We start from the raw sequence: 20,300 nt of genomic DNA on the forward strand, positions 1-20,300 counted from the left end.
TCAATCTGAAGTTTAGGGTTTTTTTTGACTGTTTTTTCTCACAACCTAGCTAATGTGGGAAAGTTTTCCATGACTACTCATGTATAACTTATTTGGAAATGCTTGAGTTCTAGTGGGTGGGGGGTGGGAATGGAGGAGGAAGAGAATTTACACAAGGTTTTAAAAAATTGATGTTAAATTTTGTTTTTACATATATTTTGGAAAATAAAATTATATTCAATAGAAAAAAAAGTAGATTATGGGAAAGGAGACTTGAAGTAAATCTGGGAAAGTAGGTTCGAAGTCAAATTGTCCTGGGCCATAAAATGCCAGGCTAAGGAATTGGTATTTTATTCTGTAGGCCATCAAAAGCCATTGAAAATTTTCTGAGTACTCAAAGCATATCATCAGACTTATGACTTAGGTATATTACTTTAACTTTTGTGTGGAAAGACAAAGTTAGACCTCGCTAGCCAGTAGCACCTGTGTAAAAAATATGAGTATTAGTAGACTGCAATCTTAATGTAATTCAACACATGATATGGTGATTATTCTGGGTATAAATCAGGCATAGTCTCCCCAGAAAGAGATAATAAATCCATTCTACTCTGCCCTCTGTCCTCATCAGACCATCTCTGGAGGACTTAGGCAAGTTGGATAGAGCTCCAGGCCTGAAGTCAGGAAGACTCATCTTCCTGAGATCAAATCTGGCCTCAGACACTTAATAGATATTGGAACCCAATTGGTGTCACAAAGAGTTGAACTTTATGACTTTAATGACTAAACAACAACTTTTCCAATTTCAAGTTCAATGTTCAATCTACAACTTCTTCTCCATTTGAGGCCAATGACATGGACGAGGTCACCAAAACAAAAGTAGAGAGAGAGAAAAAAGAAAGGTTCATGGTGGAATCTTGGACAATATGCACTAAGGGAAGAATTAGTAACCAAAAAGGAGCAGTCAGATGACTAAAATGAGATCCAGCAGAGTATAGTAAGATGAGAAAATCAATCAAAAAAAGGATAAATAACTATGAGAACCATGAACTTAGATGTAAAGAATTAGAATAGACAGAAAATGAAAAAAATAATGAAAGAAATAATTTTTTATAAAGAAAAAGACACATAAAATAAAATAAAATAAATAACCCTCTAAGAAACAAAAGTTGAAGGGTAGGGAAGCAAGGAGGACTTAATTATACAACAGGAAAAAGGGAAGAAATTGATAGCTAGACAGAAGGAAGAAAAATTAATTAACTAAGTAGAATTATAAAAATAGAGAAAGATGAGATAAATGGAAAGGATAGCTTCATGTTGAGGAGAACAGAGCATGTGGAAAAGGGTAAATTAAGCAAAAATAGCTGACTAAACAAAGTATGATATTAGTAGAAGGCAAACAACAAAAATTCCTTATTAAAAATAGAGAAAATGGAAGAAAATAAAACCTAACTGAGGACTCCAAATGTGAATGGATTTGACAATTCAATAAAATGAAAGTGAGAGCATGAATAGGAAAAGAAAACCCAACAATCTGTTTTTATTTACAAGAAACACAATGTAAGTGCTATGAAATATACATAATAAAAACAACACCAGAGACAAAGAATAAAACTAAATTTTACTGAAAGAAACCACAAACAAGGACCAATATCAATATTAAATGTATATGTCCAAATGTCTTATTTTTAATTACATAGGAAAAAATTGACTGAATAATAGGAAGATATTGACATTCCTACAACAATATCTGGATAGTTTAATGTTTCTTTTCAGTTTTGTAGAACTCTAACAGAAATATAAATAAAATGAAAATTATAGAACTGGATAAATTTCTGGAAAAATTAGAGTTTAAAGCATATATTGTCTTCTAAATGGAAACTATAAAGGATATACATGTTTTTCAGAATTATGTGTAACCATTACAAAAACTGACCATGCATTAAGGCATAGAGTATTATGAATAAGGGCAATAGGCCAGAAATAGTAAAGATATATTTTATAGACCATAACACCACAAAAATAATAATCAATTCAGGGCTCAATAATAAAAGACTCCTACTCAGATGTAGACTTTACAATAATATTCTAAAGATTAAGTTGGTTAAAGAACAAGTCCTAAGAACAATAAATAATGTGAAATAAAAATATTTTTAAATAATGTATCAAAATTTCTAGGCTACAGCTAAAGCAGTACATTTGGAAAATATATATATCTTAAGATATACACATTAACTAAGAGAAAAGGACATGATTATTTAAGTGAACATACATTTAAAAATTAATAAGTCAGCAGATAATGAAATTCAAAATAAGTACAAGAGGAAATGTTGAAAAATAAAGATGGAATAAATAAGTTAAAAACCAAAAAGACTATAGAAAAGGCAAACAAGATTAAAGTTTGTTCATTGTATGCATGTATTTATGTGTGTACATTAATTTTAAAGACTAAGAAAACTGATAAATTTTAGTCAAACTGACTGAAAAGAAAAGGAAAAAAAATTTTAAAAGGTAAAATTACCACTAAACCAAAAGGAAAAAAGAATAATCACAACCTACTATATTTAGTTATATAATAATAAAAAAACTGAGAACATAAAAAATATCTAAAGGAATAATTTCAAAACTTTAAATGTATAACCTACCAGAAAAACAGAAATATTAATCACAGAAAATAAAATATAACTAGATATAAAGGAACTACTAAAGGGGCTTGTAGGGAGGAGGGACTCTTTATCCTGATACGTTAACAGAATACTTCCAAACTCTTAAAGATCAATTGGTAGTAACACTGCATAAACTATTCTCAAAAACTTAAAAAGAAAGCCTTTTATTACAATCCTTTTATGAAATAAATATAATCCTGAACCCTAAACTGGGAAGGGTAATGTAGAAAAGCAGAACTACAGGCCAATACATTAATGAATATCAATAAAAAAATAATGCCCTTTCTAACGGACTAGAGCAATTTATCTGAAAAAATCATTCATTATGACGAAATTATATTTATGCCAACCAGGTAGAATGGTTCAACATTAGAAATATGATTAATATAATTAATCATACTAAAAGTAAAAAAAATACCATCTCAAACTACATAGTTATCACAATGGAAACAGAATAATCTTAGGCAGTATAACACTCATTTATACCAAAAACCCTATGAAGTATAGTCACAAGGGGGCCTTTTTAATATTATTAAAAAATCTATCTAAAATCAAAATAAAGCAGCACAGACAATGAAGATACATTAGAAACTTCCTCAGTACACAAGATAAACAAGGACACCACTCTCATGCTATTATTTCATATTATTCTAGAAATTCTAACAATAGGCATACATTGAGCATAAGAAATTAAGGGAGTATAGACAGGCAAAGGAGTGATAAATCTACCCTTTTATTGAATGGATGATAATTAATTTGGAAAAACTCAAAGAATCAGAAAATATTGAGCAAAAACTGAGATCATTACTAACTTCAGCAAAATAACTTGCAATCTACAAAATAAAGCCATCACTCAAGAGCATTTCCATATAATAATAATGAATTTCAAGAGACAATAACATAAAAGGAAATCCCATTCAAAATAATTACCAAACGCATAAAATATTTGGAGCTCAATCTACCAGAAGCACAGAAGACACTTGTATAAGGTCAATTACAAAGAACTCCTTTGAGAAATAGAGAATTTAAATAGCTGGATAGTTGGAGAAATATTCAGTATTTGTGACTAGACCATGCCAACATAATAACATACTTCAACATTAATTAACAGTTTTAATGCTATACCAATACAATTACTTAAAGGGATCCTGTATGTCTCAATAAAATATTGACAAAATTCATTTGGAGAAACCAAAGATCAAGTATGTCAAGGGAATTAAAGAAAAATGGTCGGAATGAATGGGTGAATAGCACCTTTTGATTTCAAACTATGTTATAAAGCAGTGGCTGTTAAAACTATTTAGTATTGGTTAAAAACATAAAGAAGTATACAATGGGATATACTAGACTAGGGAGAATCAGAAACAAAAGAATTCCATAACCCATTGTGCCAAAAACTCAGAGCATAAATTACTTAGGGAAAAGCTATGTATTTAATTTAAAAAAGAAACTGTTGGGCAAAATGGAAAGAGTATGGCAGAAACTAGACACAGACCAATATTCAACTCCATACTCCTAAATGGATAAGTATAATCCAAACAAGAGATAGGGATGATTATAAAAGATAATATTACTAATATTGTCTGCACTACGTTTATACAACTACTTAGAAATGTTCTAATAGAAAAAAATTGCACCAAATTCCTTAATGAAAAGGATAGTCATGATATATATAAATATATATGTGTGTGTATACACACACACACACACACACACACACACACACTCAACCAATAGATGCTATTATCCAGTCAGTTCAGTTACAGTTCTTTGTGACCCATTTGGGGTTTTCTTGGCAAAGATACTGGAGTGGTTTGCCATTTACTTCTCCAATTCATTTTATATGTGAGGAACTTAGGCAAGCAAGGCTAAGTGACTTGCCTAGGGTCCCACAGCTAATAAGTGTCTATGGCCAGATTTGAACTCAAAAACATGAGTCTTCCTGACTTCAGGCCTAGAACTCTATCCATTGCACCATGTTGCTGCCCCAACTAACAGACATAGTGACAAACATAGCCACAGACATTCATATGTGTGCATGTGTGTTTTTTTTATGAACCAATGTATACAATAGCCATTACCTAATAAATAAGTGGTTAAAGAATATGAATTGTCTTTTTTAAAATCAAGTACTGATAATCAAATAAAAGAAGTATTCAAATACCTGATAGTAAGATAAATTAAAATTAAAAAAAAATAAAACTCCAAGTTTTCACCTCATACTCAGCAAATTGGCAAAGATGACAAAAGATGGCAGAGTCAATATTAGATGGATTTGGGGAAGATGTGTATATTAGTGCATGATTGGTGAATTTGTGAATAGCATAAACATTTTGGAACGCATTATATAATTATTTAGATAAAATAACTAAAAGGTCCATACCATTTGACCTAGAGATTCTATGGCTAGCATATACTTCATTATAGTCATTTATAAGAAGAAAGTATTTTATATTCACCAAAATTTATGATAGTGCTTTTTTGTGTAGTAGCAGAGAACTGGATAACTATTGATAGAATATAGTAGATAACTATTGATTACAGAATTGTTAAACAAATTGTGTAATATGAATGTAGTACATGGGACTGAGGAATATGATTTAAGTCGAGAAGCATGGAAAAGGTTGGCAGGAACTGATTTAGAAAGAAGTAGCAAAGCCAATAAAACTATAAAAAATACATAAAGCAATATAAATTTAAGAACCAAAATCACAAGATGATAAAAAAGTGAACATTGAAAACTTGCTAAGAATAGACATGGTCCCAAAGAAAAGATATGAGAGGACATCTCTACTACATTTATTTGTAGTGGTAGAACATTACTTATACTGGTAAGTCCTTATTTGTAAGAATAATGAATCCCTTGAAACAGCTTTATTTTTTAAATTAGCATTGCATATTTCCATTGGGCTGGAGCCAATTACCTTATTTTACATGACTGTAACTTCAAATAGTGAAAAATTTGACTATGTGCCTTCACTTTCTAGAGTTAATTATTAACACTAATCAGGACCTTACTATATTTCTTTTTCTTTCTTTTTTGTAGAATTTAGAATTTTTCCCAAATTACATGTAAAAACAATTATTAACATCAATTTTAAAAACTTTGTGTTCCACATTGTACACAGTATCAACAACACTGTGTGTTGATCAACTGTGATAGACTTGACTCTTCTCAGCAATCCAATGGTCCAAAATGGTTCCAAAGAACTCATGATGGAAAATGCTCTCCAAATCCAGAAAAAAAAAAGAACTATGGAATCTAGATGCAGATTCAACCATACTGTTTCTATTTTTTGTTTTTCTTTTTTAAGGTTTTTCCTTTTTGCTCTGATTTTTTTTCACAGCATGACTAATGCAGAAATATGTTTAATGTGATTGTACATATATAACCCATATCAGTTGGCTTGCTGTCCTGCAGAGGGGGAAGGGAGAAGAGGGAGGGAGAAAAATTTGAAAATAGAAATCTTATAAAAACAAATGTTGAAAACTATCTCTATATGTAACTGGAAAATAATAAAATATTTTTATGGGAAAAAACAACTATGCATATACTTTGATCCCAAAAAGGAACAGGACCTATATGTATAAAAATATTCATATCAGCTCTTTTCATGGTGGCAAAAATTGGAAATTGAGGGGATGCCTATCAATTGGGAACTGGATAAAAAATTGTGGCATATGATTATGATGGAATGTTATTGTGCTATACAAAATAATGACCACGGTGGTTTCAGAAACACCTGGGAATTCTTATTTGATCCGATGCAAACTCAAATGAGTAGAACCAGGAAAATATTGTACTTAGTAACATCAATAATGTAAGAAGATTGTTCATCCTTCATTTTTCAAAGAGGACCAATGACATCACAGGGTAATAACTTATGTATCAGCTGGATTTAAGTGAGGTAGGGTTACACAAGTGTTGAGGTGAGGGACTGCAGAGAAACAGAATCTGGAACTCATTTTTTTAAAATGAATCTTAAAAATAAATAAAAGCCAAATTTAAAAAAACAAAACCTTTGTGTTCCAAATTTTAGTCCACCTATCTGTCCCCCCCCCTTAAGAACACAAGTAATTAGGGGCAGCTAGGTGGCACAATGGAACTAAAAAAATGTATGCTTCAATCTCTATTAAGACAGCATTAGTTCTTTCTCAGGAGATGGATTGCATTTTTCATAAGTCCTTCAGAGTTGTCTTGGATCATTGTATTACTGAAAATAGCTAAGTCCAAGAGGAGTTCAGAGAAACCTGGAGGGTCTTGTGTGGGCTGATGATGAGTGAGATGAGCAGAACCAGAAGAACATTGTACACAGTATCATCAACATTGAGTGCTGATCTACTGTGATGGACTATATTCTTCTCACCAATGGAATGGTACAGAAGAGTTCCAGGGAACTCATGATAGAAGAGGATCTCCAAATCCAAGGAAAAAAAAAGAACTGTGGAGTATAGTCGCTGAATGAACCATACTATTTCTTTTGTTTTTGGTGCTGTTGTTTTTTCTATTTTGAGGTTTTTCATCATTGCTCTGATTTTTCTCTTATAACATAACTAATGCAGAAATAGGATTAATGTTATTATGTATATATATATATATATATATATATATATATATATATATATATATATATATATATATATATATATATATATATATATATATATATATATATATATATATATATATATATATATATATATATATATATATATATATATATATATATATATATATACCTATATCAGATTACCTGCTGTCTAGGGGAGGGGGGAGGGAGGGAAGGGAGGGAGAAAAATCTGAAATTGGAAAGCCTGTATAAACAAAAGTTGAGAACTATCTTTACATGTAACAGAAAAAATTAATTAATGGGGTAATTACCCCATTCCACCTCTCACTTTCCGTTTCTCCCAGTGTATTCCCCTTGCCCCATAATATAATTTTTTAAAAGATATCATCCCCTCAAATTCATCTCATACCTATGCCCTATATCTAGATATATATACTCCATCCAGGTGTCCTAATAATTAGAAACTCCTTATGAGTTACAAGTATAATCTTCCCATATAGGAATGTAAACAATTTAATCTTTTAATAACCCTTATGATTTATTTTTCCTGTTTACCTGTTTATACTTCTCTAGAGTATTGTATTTGAAAGTCAAGTTATCTATTCAGTTCAGAGGTTTTTATCAAGAATACCTGCAAGTCCTCTCTTTCCTTGAATTCCCATTTTTTCCCTGAAGGATTATACTCAGTTTTGCTATTTAGGTGATTCTTGTTTGTAATCCCAGTTCCATTGCCCTGTGGAATATCATATTCCACGTCCTCCCATCTTTTAATGTAGAAGCTGCTGGATCTTGTGTTATCCTGATTGTGACTGCACAATACTTGAATTGTTTCTTTCTGGCTGCTTGCAATATTTTCTCCTTGACCTGGGAGCTCTGGAATTTGGCTACAATAATCCTGGAAGTTTTTATTTGGGGATCTATTTCAGGAGGTGAACAGTGGATTTTTTCAATTTCTATTTTACCTTCTGCTTCTAGAATATTAAGGTAATTTTCCCTGACATTTTCTTGGAAGATGCTGTCTAAGCTCTTATTTTGGTCATGGTTTTTAGGTAGTCCAATAATTTTCAAATGATCTCTCCTGGATCACTTTTCCAAGTCAGTTGTTTTTCCAATGAGATATTTCACGTTGCCTTCTTTTTTTCATTCTTTTGGTTTTGCTTTATTGTTTCTTGATTTCTCATAGTCATTGGATTCCATTTGGCCAATTTGGCTTTTCAAGGAATTCTTTTCTTTGTTGTTTTATTGTACCTCTTTTACTATTTGGCCCAGTTTTTTAAGGTATTATTTTTTGTGTCTCCTTACCAAGCTATTGACTTTTTTCATGATTTTCTTGTATCACTCTCATTTCTCTTTCCATTTTTTCCTCTACCTCTCTTACTTTATTTTCAAAGTCCTTTTTGAGCCCTTCTATGGCCTGAGACCAATTCATATTTTCCTTGGAAGCTTTGGATGTAGGAGCTTTGACTTTTTTTATTTCCTGAAACTGTATTTTGCTCTTCCTTATCACCATAGAAACTTTTTAGGGTCAGCATTTTTTCTGTTTGCTCATTTTCCCAGCCTATCTCTTGACTTTCAATTCTTTGTTAAAGTGGGACACTGCTACCAAGCTTCAGGGTATTTGAGCAGCTGTTCTCCAAGCTACTTCTAGGATTTTGTAAGTCCTTAGTTCTTCCAAGGTGGTATGATTTAAGGAGAGGTATGTTTACCACTCTCCTGACCTGTGCTCTGGTCTGCAAGCAACCACAGACCTGCTTTTCTGCATTGGAACTATGCAGCCTGCTCCACTATGGATGCAAGTTCTTGTGTTCTTGTGCTCCTCCCCTGCCAGGGACTGGCACCCAAGACTGTGACCTGGATCCAAGTATGGGCAAAACAATAAAGTCTTGCCTCATTGCTAGCAAAGAGATACCTGTAATCTTCTTCTAGAATTGATTGACCCCCTTACCTTCTATGGGCTGAGATCTACTGCTGACTCAGAGGCTCCTGAGGCATGCTCCTGGTTTGCTGTGGCTGCGGCTGGTTCTGCACTGGGGTTGGATCTCTGCTGGTGCAGCCTGTGCTGGCCTGCACTCCATTCTCACCCTGTTACAACAGACCTTTCATGCCAACCTTCTAAGTTGTCTTTGGCTGGAAAATAATTTCACTCTATCCTTTTATGACTTCTGCTGCTCCAGGAATTGTCTTATGGCATTATTTGAAGGTATTTTTAGGGGTCTTGGGGAGAGCTCAGTCACATCACTGACTTTCCGTCACCATCTTAGCTCTGTTCCCCCAGGACCTTACTATATTTTCTAGCTTTTTTATATATTTATTGGTTTTACTGATTTTTCATCTTTATCTTTTTCTTTTCTTTAAATATAGTTTTTGTCATATGGGATAACTTTCTGGGATTAAGAAAAGGAAAGGTCAATGGGAGATAAATGGGAGGATATTGTCAATGCAAAAAAAAAAAACAACCCTCAATAAAATTTTATTTTTAAAGAAGATTCCATTGATGACCTTTCAGAGCACAGTTTAAAAAGAGCAGTAGGATCACTAAATAGATTATAAGGAATTAAAGAGTTAATTGAGTGAAGAGGAAATGTAGGCAATGAGTGTAATTTACTCTTTCTTGGAATTTGGCAAAGAAAGGGATATTAAGATAGTGTTAAGTGATGATAGATCATGGGACAGTTTTTGTTTTTGTTTTGTTTCTAGAGCTTGTGTAAACATGTCTCTAGGCATCTGGGAAGGCCTCAATAGAAAAGGGCCAATCTCAAATGTTAAATAAAAAATAGATTGCAATCTTCCAAAAAAAGTGAATAAATCAGGTCTAAGGGAAAACTTGTAAAGCGAGTGGACAACCTCATCTTGGGCCTAGAGCATAAGAAGTGGGGTTAAATGTAGATAGAGTTCAGTCTTGCAGTAGACATAATACTCTGCTCAGAGAGAGGTTGTTGGAGTCAGAGAAGTTTCCAAAAGCTAGCATTGTAAGTAATTCAAAGCTAAATAAAAAAGATTGCTGTGCATTTGTGAGAACCCAGTTGAGGTTAGTTAACATGAATTTCTTTTGGACCCATTTCTAACAACTTTTGTAAATTTCTTCTACAGTATTTAATGGCTCAGAAGTAGAAATATGAGTGATTTATATTTGAGGGAAAGCAGAACAAACCCAGATGGACAAAGGATAAGAGACTCAAAATTGTAGGATGTTGCATAGTTGAATTAGCTGAATATAGATAATGTATGTAAAATGCTTTGAAACACTTAAGGCATTACTGTTGTTGTTCTTATTGTTATTATATTTGTTGTTTTCTTAAAAGGCAGTAAAACAATGGATAACAATTTGGCCTTGATCTGTGTTCATATGATACTTCTGACACATGGTGGCTATGTGACCCTGGGTAAGTCACTTAATGTTTCTTAAGCAACTAAGATAACAACATGTTGAGAAGGTGTCAATCTGCCTAGGGATCTATATCTATATCTATATCTATAAAACTTTTATGCCAAAGAAACTACAGGTTTATTCCCTATACCACCACCACCACCATCATCATCAGTGGTGGTAGTGGTAGTAGTTTAAGTAGTAGTAACCTTTAAAAGAATTATTAAATTATTATTATTTACAGATTGAAAAGAGGAAAGTGAGTCCAGAAGAAGGCAAGGATAAAAGGCAGGAATTGTAGGACTTGAGGGAATATAATAAGGGAAAAGATCAGGTTTAGGAGGATTAAGACAATAGGAGAGTAGAAGGAATAGAGAGTATGTTCTGTGAAGGGAGTTTCTGAGTTTAAGACCTTAGAAGTAGAACTATTTGATAAGGTAGTGATGTTTGCAGTGTGATCTTCTCTGAATTTAACTTAGGCAGTGTGACAAGTAAAATCTAATTTGTGTGTCCTTACCTGCCCCCTGCCCCTCCCCCCCAATGTGTGTGTCGGGGAACTAGCTAGGATTTACTTATAAATTAGAAACTTCAGCAACAGTGTTTGGGCCTTAAGCATTTATTAAAGTATATTAGAAGTTAGTAAATAGAACACGTGGAGTTAAGAAAGATAGCCAAAGCCTATCTACCCTAGGGTTCAGAATAGACTCCTTCTTCTCCTTCCCTCAGCCACCAACCCAAGGTTCTGGAAGGAAAGAGGTCACAGCTAGGGAGCCAGCCTCTCCTCCTACTTCCTGTCTCCCTCCCTGGAAGGAGCCATCCGTCAAGCTGATTGGTTGAGGGTGGTCTCATGTTGATGTTGTAGTCCACAGCCTCTGAGAACAACACCCCACTCAAGGCCAGCCAGGTGTGGTCTCAATTTAACCAACCTTAAGTAGATTCTCAGTCCATCTCACCCAATTCAATCAATTCAAAATCAGTCTTCATATGGGGCCCCTGGGTGCCTGCCAAATCCCATTATTATCTCACAGCAGAGTGCAGAGGTCTTGAAATTTGAAAAAGTTGATGAACAGTAAGTTAAGATGTTGACATGTCATCAGGGTGACTATGAAAGTCACCAAGTTTAAGGGCAGAGTTGAGGTGCAGAGGAAGACTGAACCAAGGTAAAGCTTTTTAATTGGTCTCCCTTATTAAAGTCTTTCCTGCAATTTAATCTATTATCCACTTTTTCCAAAGCATACATCTATTTAATGATCTCCACTGGCTCCCTATTGCCTCTAGCATCAAATATAAAACCTTCTTGAATTTTAAGATCTGTACTACCTGGCTCCTTTTCTACCTTTCCAGTATTATTATGCTACATACCTTCTAATCACTTTATGATTCAACTACACTAGTGGACTTGCTGTAAATGAAGTTCAAATGATATAGAATCTTAGTTATAGGGCCTTTCAGTCCATCCCTTAACAAAACAAAAATTCCCTATAGAAGAAATTTGGGGTAACTTTATGATGTGATGCTAAGGGAACTAACCATGAGGAGAAGATGTTATGACACCAGTGATATAAAGGGAAACAGAAGAGAAAGACTTCATAGTACTCTAGAAAGAAACAGTCCTCCTTCCTCTCAGCAAAAACACACACACACACACACACACACACACACACACACGACATTGATTTGTTTTGTTTGATTTCATTTTTATAAAAAACGATTCAATGTTTGGAGAGAGGTGCAAGGAAGGGTAATCATGAAAATGACCCATACTCAGACACACATATAATATACATATGCATACTCATATACATTTGTATATATATGTCCATGCATGAAATATATGTATACATATGTATATTTAGATATAAATAGCAAAGAAACCCATTTATCTACATTGATATTCTAGGAGAAATCAGAGAAAGAGAGAAAGTATATGTAGGAGAATATATATAGCAGCCAACATGCAGAGTAAATGAGCTCTCAAATTGGGGATGAGATTACTAAATTGAACCAAGAGAGAGGATCTCATAACTTTCCTAAGGGGAAATTCCCCAGTCTCTAGTGTAGCAAGCTGGGAATAGGGATATGAAAGAGACTGGCCATTTTTCTATGTGTTGGCTTCTTCAAAGAGTTTTTCCTCTCCTTTCAATGACCTAAAGAAAGCTTGTAATCATGCATCTTTTCTCTCAAATTTGGAAGTCAGAAGAGCTGGTATGTCACTTCTCTCCCACTCCTACCAACTCTGTCCCTCATGCAAGTGTTGGCATTGAGTAATAAAAATCTTCCAAGGAGGAGAGAATGTTATATAAATGGCCCTTTGAACCAAGGGTTATATGGTGTTATATAGACATACATACATATAGGTAGATAGAGATATATAATATTTGACAAAATATTTAAAAGGAAGGAAGGAATCTTCTTCACAATATAATTGGAAAGTAACCTACTTCTCCCCAAGACAATCCATTTTATTCTGGGAAACCAAACTCAGATATGGTTCTGAAATTCCCATTTATTGCCTTCAGTGTTGACCCATGGGATGAAGCAGAACAAGTCTATCTTCTCTATGTCAGCCAACACTTTATTTTTTAACCCCCTTTAAATCACAGGGTCACTAAAGCAGCAAAGAATGACAACAAAAATGTTCTTGCTCTCTGTGGTACTACACTCACCAGGCTTGTGCTCCCTCCTCCTCGCCCACAGCCACATGAAATCACTTCTGGTCATCATGAGCCTGATGGGGAGGGGAGGGAAGGAGGGGTAGTACTTCCATCTTCCCCCACTCCTTTGTGAGGTAAAAGTTCATGAAATGAAAGTTCCTGAGGCCATGAGGTGAAATTTCTTGAGACCCAGTCTGCCTCCTGACAGAACCTCTCCAAGGCTTGCTGTTTGTTGATTTAGAGTTGGAGTCAGCCTAGAGGTATCTACACTTCACTCAAGCCAAACCTCAGCCCCTGCAGGCCCTGTCTTTTCTGAGGTCCTCTTAAGTTATCTTAGGTCAACAACTGCTTTATACCTTAATTTTTGTTGCTCTACATTCATTTCATGGTGATTATCTGTCTGTTTGTGAAGGAAATCCAACACCACTATCTTTCCAGAATGCCCCCTGACCTTACCTATTTTTTTTTATTTGTAATAAAGTATTTTATTTTTTCCTGTTACATGTAAAGATAGTTCTCAACTTTTGTTTATACAAGCTTTCCAATTTCTGATTTTTCTTCCTCCCTCCCCTCCCTCCCCCCTCCCCTAGACAGCAGGTAATCTGATATAGGTTTTATATATATATATATATATATATATATATATATATATATATGCATACATACATATATATATATATATAATAACATTAAATATATTTCTGCATTAGTCATGTTATAAGAGAAAAATCAGAGCAATGACAAAAAACCTCAAAATAGAAAAACAACAGCACAAAAGACAAAAGAAATAGTATGGTTCATTCACCATCTATACTCCACAATTCTTTTTTTTTCCCCTGGATTTGGAGATCCTCTTCTATCATGAGTTCCCTGGAACTCTTCTGTACCATTGCATTGGTGAGAAGAATATAGTCCATCACAGTAGATCAACACACAATGCTGATGATACTGTGTACAATGTTCTTCTGGTTCTGCTCATCTCACTCATCATCAGCCCACACAAGATCCTCCAGGTTTCTCTGAACTCCTCCTGCTCATCATTTCTTACAGCACAATAGTATTCCATTACATTCATATACCACAACTCATCCAGCCATTCCCCAATTGATGGGTATCCCTCAACTTCCAATTCCTTGCCACCACGTAAAGAGCAGCTATAAATATTTTTGTACATGTGGGTCCCTTTCCCCTTTCCATGATTTCTTTGGGAAAAAGACCCAAAAGTGGTATTGCTGGGTCAAAGGGTATGCACAGCTTTATAGCCCTTTGGGCATAATTCCAAATTGCTCTCCAGAATGGTTGGATCAGTCCACAACTCTTCCAACAATTTTTCCACAACTTCCCCAACATTTATTATTTTTCTTTTTTGTAATTTTAGCCAATCTGATAGGTGTCAGGTGGTACCTCAGAGTTGTTTTAATTTACATCTCTCTAATCATTAGAGATTTAGAGCATTTTTTCATATGGGAATAGATAGCTTTGGTTTCTTCATCAGAAAACTGCCTGTTCTTATCCTTTGACCATTTCTCAATTGGGGAATGACTTGGATTCTTATAAATTCAATTTAGTTCCCCATATATTTTAGAGATGAGGCCTTTATCAGAAGTACTGGCCACAAAAATTTTTTCCCAGCTTTCTGCCTCCCTTCTAATTTTGGATGCATTGCTTCTGTTTGTACAAAATTTTTTTTTAATTTAATGTAATCAAAATCATCCATTTTGAATTTTACTATATTCTCTATCTCTTGTTTGGTCATAAACTGTTTTCCTTTTGAAAGATCTGAAAGGTAGACTATTCCTTCCTCTCCTAATTTACCTATGGTGTCACCTCTTATGTCTAAATCGTGTATCCATTTTGACCTTATTTTAGTATAAGGTGTAAGATGTTGGTCTATGCCTAATTTCTGCCATACTATCTTCCAGTTTTCCAGCAGCTTTTGTCAAATACTGAGTTCCTATCCCAGAAGCTGGAGTTTTTGGGTTTATCAAACACTACATTACTAGTGTCATTTACTACTGCATTTCCTGTGCCTAGCCTATTCCATTGATCCACCACTCTATTTTTTAGCCAGTACCAGATAGTTTTGATGACTGCCACTTTATAGTAAAGCTCCAGGTTTGGTACCACTAACCCACCTTCCTGTGAATTTTTTTTTCATTATTTCCCTGGATATTCTTGATTTTTTGTTTTTCCAGATGAATTTTGTTATTATGTTTTCTAGTTCTATAAAATAGTTTTTAGGTAGTCTGATTGGTATGGCACTGAATAAGTAAATTAATTTAGGTAGTATTGTCATTTTTACTATATTAGCTCTGCCTATCCATGAGCAATTGATATCTTTCCAATTATTTAGATCTGATTTGATTTGCGTGAAGTGTTTGGTAGTTGTGTTCATAGAGTTCCTAGATTTGTCTTGGCAAGTAGACTCCCAAGTATTTTATATTATCTACTGTTACTTTAAATGGAATTTCTCTTTCTGTCTCTTGCTGCTGGACTTTGTTGGTCATGTATAGAAACGCTGATGATTTATGTGGATTTATTTTATATCCTGCTACTTTGCTAAAGTTGTTAATTGTTTCAAGTAATTTTTGACTTGATTCTCGAGGATTCCTTAAGTATACCATCATATCATCTGCAAAGAGTGATAGTTTTGTTTCCTCCTTGCCTATTCTAATTCCTTTAATCCCTTTTTCTTCTCTTATTGTTATAGCTAACATTTCTAGTCAAATATTAAACAATAGAGGTGATAATGGACATCCCTGTTTCACCCCTGATCTTATTGGGAAGGCCTCTAACTTATGCCTGTTACATATAATGCTTGCTGATGGTTTTAGGTAAATACTGCTTATTATTTTAAGGAAAGCTCCACCTATTCCTATGCTCTCTAGTGTTCTTATTAGGAATGAATGCTGCATTTGGTCAAAAGCTTTCTCTGTATCTATTGAGATAATCATATGATTTTGGTTATTTTGCATATTGATGTGGTTGATTATGTTAATAGTTTTCCTAATGTTGAACCAGCCTTGCATTCCTGGTATAAATCCCACCTGGTCATAGTGTATTATCCTGGTGATCACTTGCTGTAATCTCCTTGCTAATATCTTATTTAAGATTTTAGCATCAATATTCATTAGGGAAATTGATCTATAATTTTCTTTCTCTGTTTTTGCTTTGCCTGGTTTTGGTATCACCACCATATTTGTGTCATAAAATGAATTTGGTAGAACTCCTTCTTCACCTATTTTTCCAAATAATTTGTATAATATTGGAATTAATTGTTCTTTAAATGTTTGGTAAAATTCACCCGTAAACCCATCTGGCCCTGGGGATTTTTTCTTACGGAGTTCATTAATGGCTTGTTCAATTTCTTTTTCTGAAATGGGCCTATGTAAGGATTTTATGTCTTCAGTTAACCCGGGCAGTTTGTATTTTTGTAAATATTCATCCATTTCATTTAGATTGTCAAATTTATTGGCATAGAGTTGGGCAAAATAATCCCTAATTATTGATTTAATTTCCACTTCATTGGTGGTAACATCACCCTTTTCATTATTGATACTGGTAATTTGGTTTTCTTCTTTCTTTTTTTAATCAAATTAACCAATATTTTATCTATTTTATTGTTTTTTCATAAAACCAGCTCCTAGTTTTATTGATTAATTCTGTAGTTGTTTTTTTTTTTTTGCTTTCAATCTTATTAATTTCTCCTTTAATTTTCAGGATCTCTAGTTTAGTATCTAATTGGGGATTTCTAATTTGTTCTTTTTCTAACTTTTAAGATGCATGCTCAATTCATTAATCTCCTCTTTCTCTTTTTTATTCATGCAAGCATTTAGAGCTATAAATTTTCCCCTAAGCACTGCTTTGGCTGCATTCCATAGATTTTGGTATGTTGTCTCATTATTGTCATTCTCTTGGGTATAGCTATTGATTGTTTCTATGATTTGTTGTTTGACCCATTCATTCTTTATAATGAAATTATTTAGTTTCCAATTGATTTTCATTCTACTTTTCCCTGGCTATTTTTTACATGTAATTTTTATTGCATCATGATCTGAGAAGGATGTATTTCTACATTTGACTATGAGGTTTTTGTGCCCTAATACATGGTCAGTTTTTGAAAATGTGCCATGTACTGCTGAGAAAAAGGTATATTCCTTTCTATCCCCATTCAATTTTCTCCAGACATCTATCATGTCTAACTTTTCTAGTAATCTATTCACCTGTTTAACTTCTTTCTTATTTGTTTTGTGGCTAGATTTATCTAATTCTGAGAGGGGGAGATTCAGATACCCCACTAGTATAGCATTACTGTCTAATTCCTCTTGTAAGTCATTTAACTTCTCCTCTAAGAATTTGGATGCTATACCACTTGGCACATACATATTCAATATTGATATTACTTCATTATCTATAGTACCATTTAGCAAGATGTAGTTTCCTTCCTTATCTCTTTTAATGAGATCTATTTTTGCCTGCACTTTGTCTGAGATAAGGATTGCTACCCCTGCTTTTTTCACTTTAGCTGAAGCATAATATATTCTGCTCCAGCCTTTTACCTTTACTCTGTGTGTATCTCTCTGCTTCAAATGTGTTTCTTGTAAATAGCATATTGTAGGATTCTGGTTTTTCATCCATTCTGCAATTCGCTTCCGTTTTATAGCAGAGTTCATCCCATTCACATTCACAGTTATTATTACTGTCTATTCCCCTCCATTCTATTTACCCCCTGTTTACTTTTTCCCCCTTCTTTCACCCTATTTCTCCTCTTTCAGGAGGTGATCTGTGGATTCTTTCAATGATGATTTTATCCTCTGATTCTATGATATCAGCGCAGTTCTCCTTAATAATTTCCTGGAATATGGTGTTTAGATTCTTTTTCTGATCCTGGCTTTCAGGCAGTCCAATGATTCTCAAATTGTCTCTCCTGGATCTGTTTTCCAGATCAGTTGTCTTTCCAATGAGGTATTTCACATTTTCTTCTATTGCTTCATTCTTTTGATTCTGCTTGACTGATTCCTGGTGTCCAATTTTAATTTTTAAGGCATTGTTTTCTTTCATGAGATTATGCACCTTTTTTTTCCCCAATTGGTCAAATGAATTTTTTAAGGCATTGTTTTCTTCAGTGAAATTATGCACCTTTTGTTCCATTTGGCCAGATGAATTTTTTAAGGAATTGTTTTCTGCAGTCAATCTTTGTGTTTCCTTTTCAAGCTGCTGATTCTTTTTTCATAGTTTTCTTGTTTTGCTTTCATTTCTCTCCCCATTTTTTCTTCTGCCTCTCTCAATTGATTTTAAAAATCCTTTTTGAGCTCTTCCAGGTAGGCTTTTTGTTCTTGAGACCAATTCACCTTCCCTCGTGAGGCTTCACATGTAGGCAATTTGATGGTATTGTCTTCATCTGAGTTTGTGCTGGCTTCTTCCCTATTGATACAGAAGCTCTCAATGGGAGGGCTCCTTTTTGCTTATTACTCATTATTGCAGCTTATTTATTTATTTTTTAAGTTGAGGTCTGCTCTGGGGGCACCAGGTTCTCTGTTTGGGACTTCTTGTGCAGGGGTATAGGTGTTGTTTCACCAGCTTTTTATACTGAGGACTTTAAATGTGTGTAGTTCCGCGCCCCCCCCCCCCCACTTCCTGTCTGAGCACGCTAGTATCAGTAGGCCTAGTCACGCCTATCCTTTTCGTGGCCCTACAGCTGGCAACTTGCCCTCTTGGCTGGTGCAGGTAGGTTTTTCCACTGTCCTTCTTGGCCATCAGATTTTTGAGCCAGGCTCCAGGGGCCTCAGTTGTTCAGCTGTGGCCCGCAGCTCCTGCTGACTTGCCCTGACCCCCTCTGCACTGGGCTGCTCCCTGCGCTGTGCCTCCCTTTTGCCTGAGTCAGACCAGCCTTTTCCTGATTCTTCTACATTATCTCTGGTTGGAAGACTGTGTCTCTCTGTCTCTTTGCAGGTTCTATAGTTTCAGAATCCGTCCAGAGGCTTGATTTAATGTTCTTTTTGAGGGAACAGAAGGAGAGCTCAGGCAGCTTGCTGCTTCCTCTCCGCCATCTTGGCCCGCTGGCCTTACCTATTTTAATAGCTCCTTTTAAATCTTGTTGGAAATCATGAGCCCTGAAGGTTTCTGAGGAGATGTGTAGCATGATTAAATCTATGTCACAGGAAGATCGTTTTGGAAATAGTAAAGAAGACGTATGAAAGAGGAAAGAGATTAAATGATCATGAAATTATCATAAGAGCCCAGGTCAGAAATTATTTGGATTTGGACTAGAGTAGAATGTAATAAGTACAGAGGCGAGGAATGTCAGAACTGCTGTGGAGGCAGGATTGACAAGATATCAACTGATTGAAAATATGGGGGTGAGAGAGGAGGAATCAAGAATTACTGGAGCTATCAACTTGATTGATGTTATTTTCTGTAAAGAAACCAATTCATTAAAATAAAAATGCATCTTGGATATTGACTTAAAATAATTAAACTTGCATAATATATCATCAATGCTATTGATAATTAATAGCATCATGAATATCTCCACTAAAGTCCTCAGATGCCTTATTTTTTTGTGGTGGGGGACTTTAAAGAGAGAATTCAAATGACTTTATTTTAACATTAAAGGAGGTCCCTATCTGCCCAGGCCAGAACACAGAGCAATAAGCCTGGCAACGCCAAAGGAAAGATCAAGTGGTCATGACTGACTCATTGGAAAACTGCTTCTGCAGGAGGAATGCAGGGAAGAAGAGCTTGTGGTCCAGAGGGGTGCAGGTGGGTGCAGAGGCTGACTCCTTCACTCCTTCTTGTAGCTCTCCAGGTGGGCTAAGACCCAGCCACCAGGCACAAGGAGGCCCAGGAAGCCTTATTGCAGAGTGGAAGAGACCTATAGTTCTCCTAGGATCTATGAGAAGACAAGCTCTAATAGTTAAAATCAATCTAGAAAGCTTCAGCTATGTGCCTGAGAGATACCTGTGACCCTAACATCAGCCTTTTTAAACCCAGAGAGGTTATGTCATAAGATAGGCCAACAGATAATGAACTTTTCACCAAGAGCAACTAAGGAAGACCTTTCTAC

This window comes from Dromiciops gliroides, chromosome 3 (genome assembly GCF_019393635.1).
Source record: "Dromiciops gliroides isolate mDroGli1 chromosome 3, mDroGli1.pri, whole genome shotgun sequence".
In the NCBI taxonomy this organism is placed as follows: Eukaryota; Metazoa; Chordata; class Mammalia; order Microbiotheria; family Microbiotheriidae; genus Dromiciops; species Dromiciops gliroides.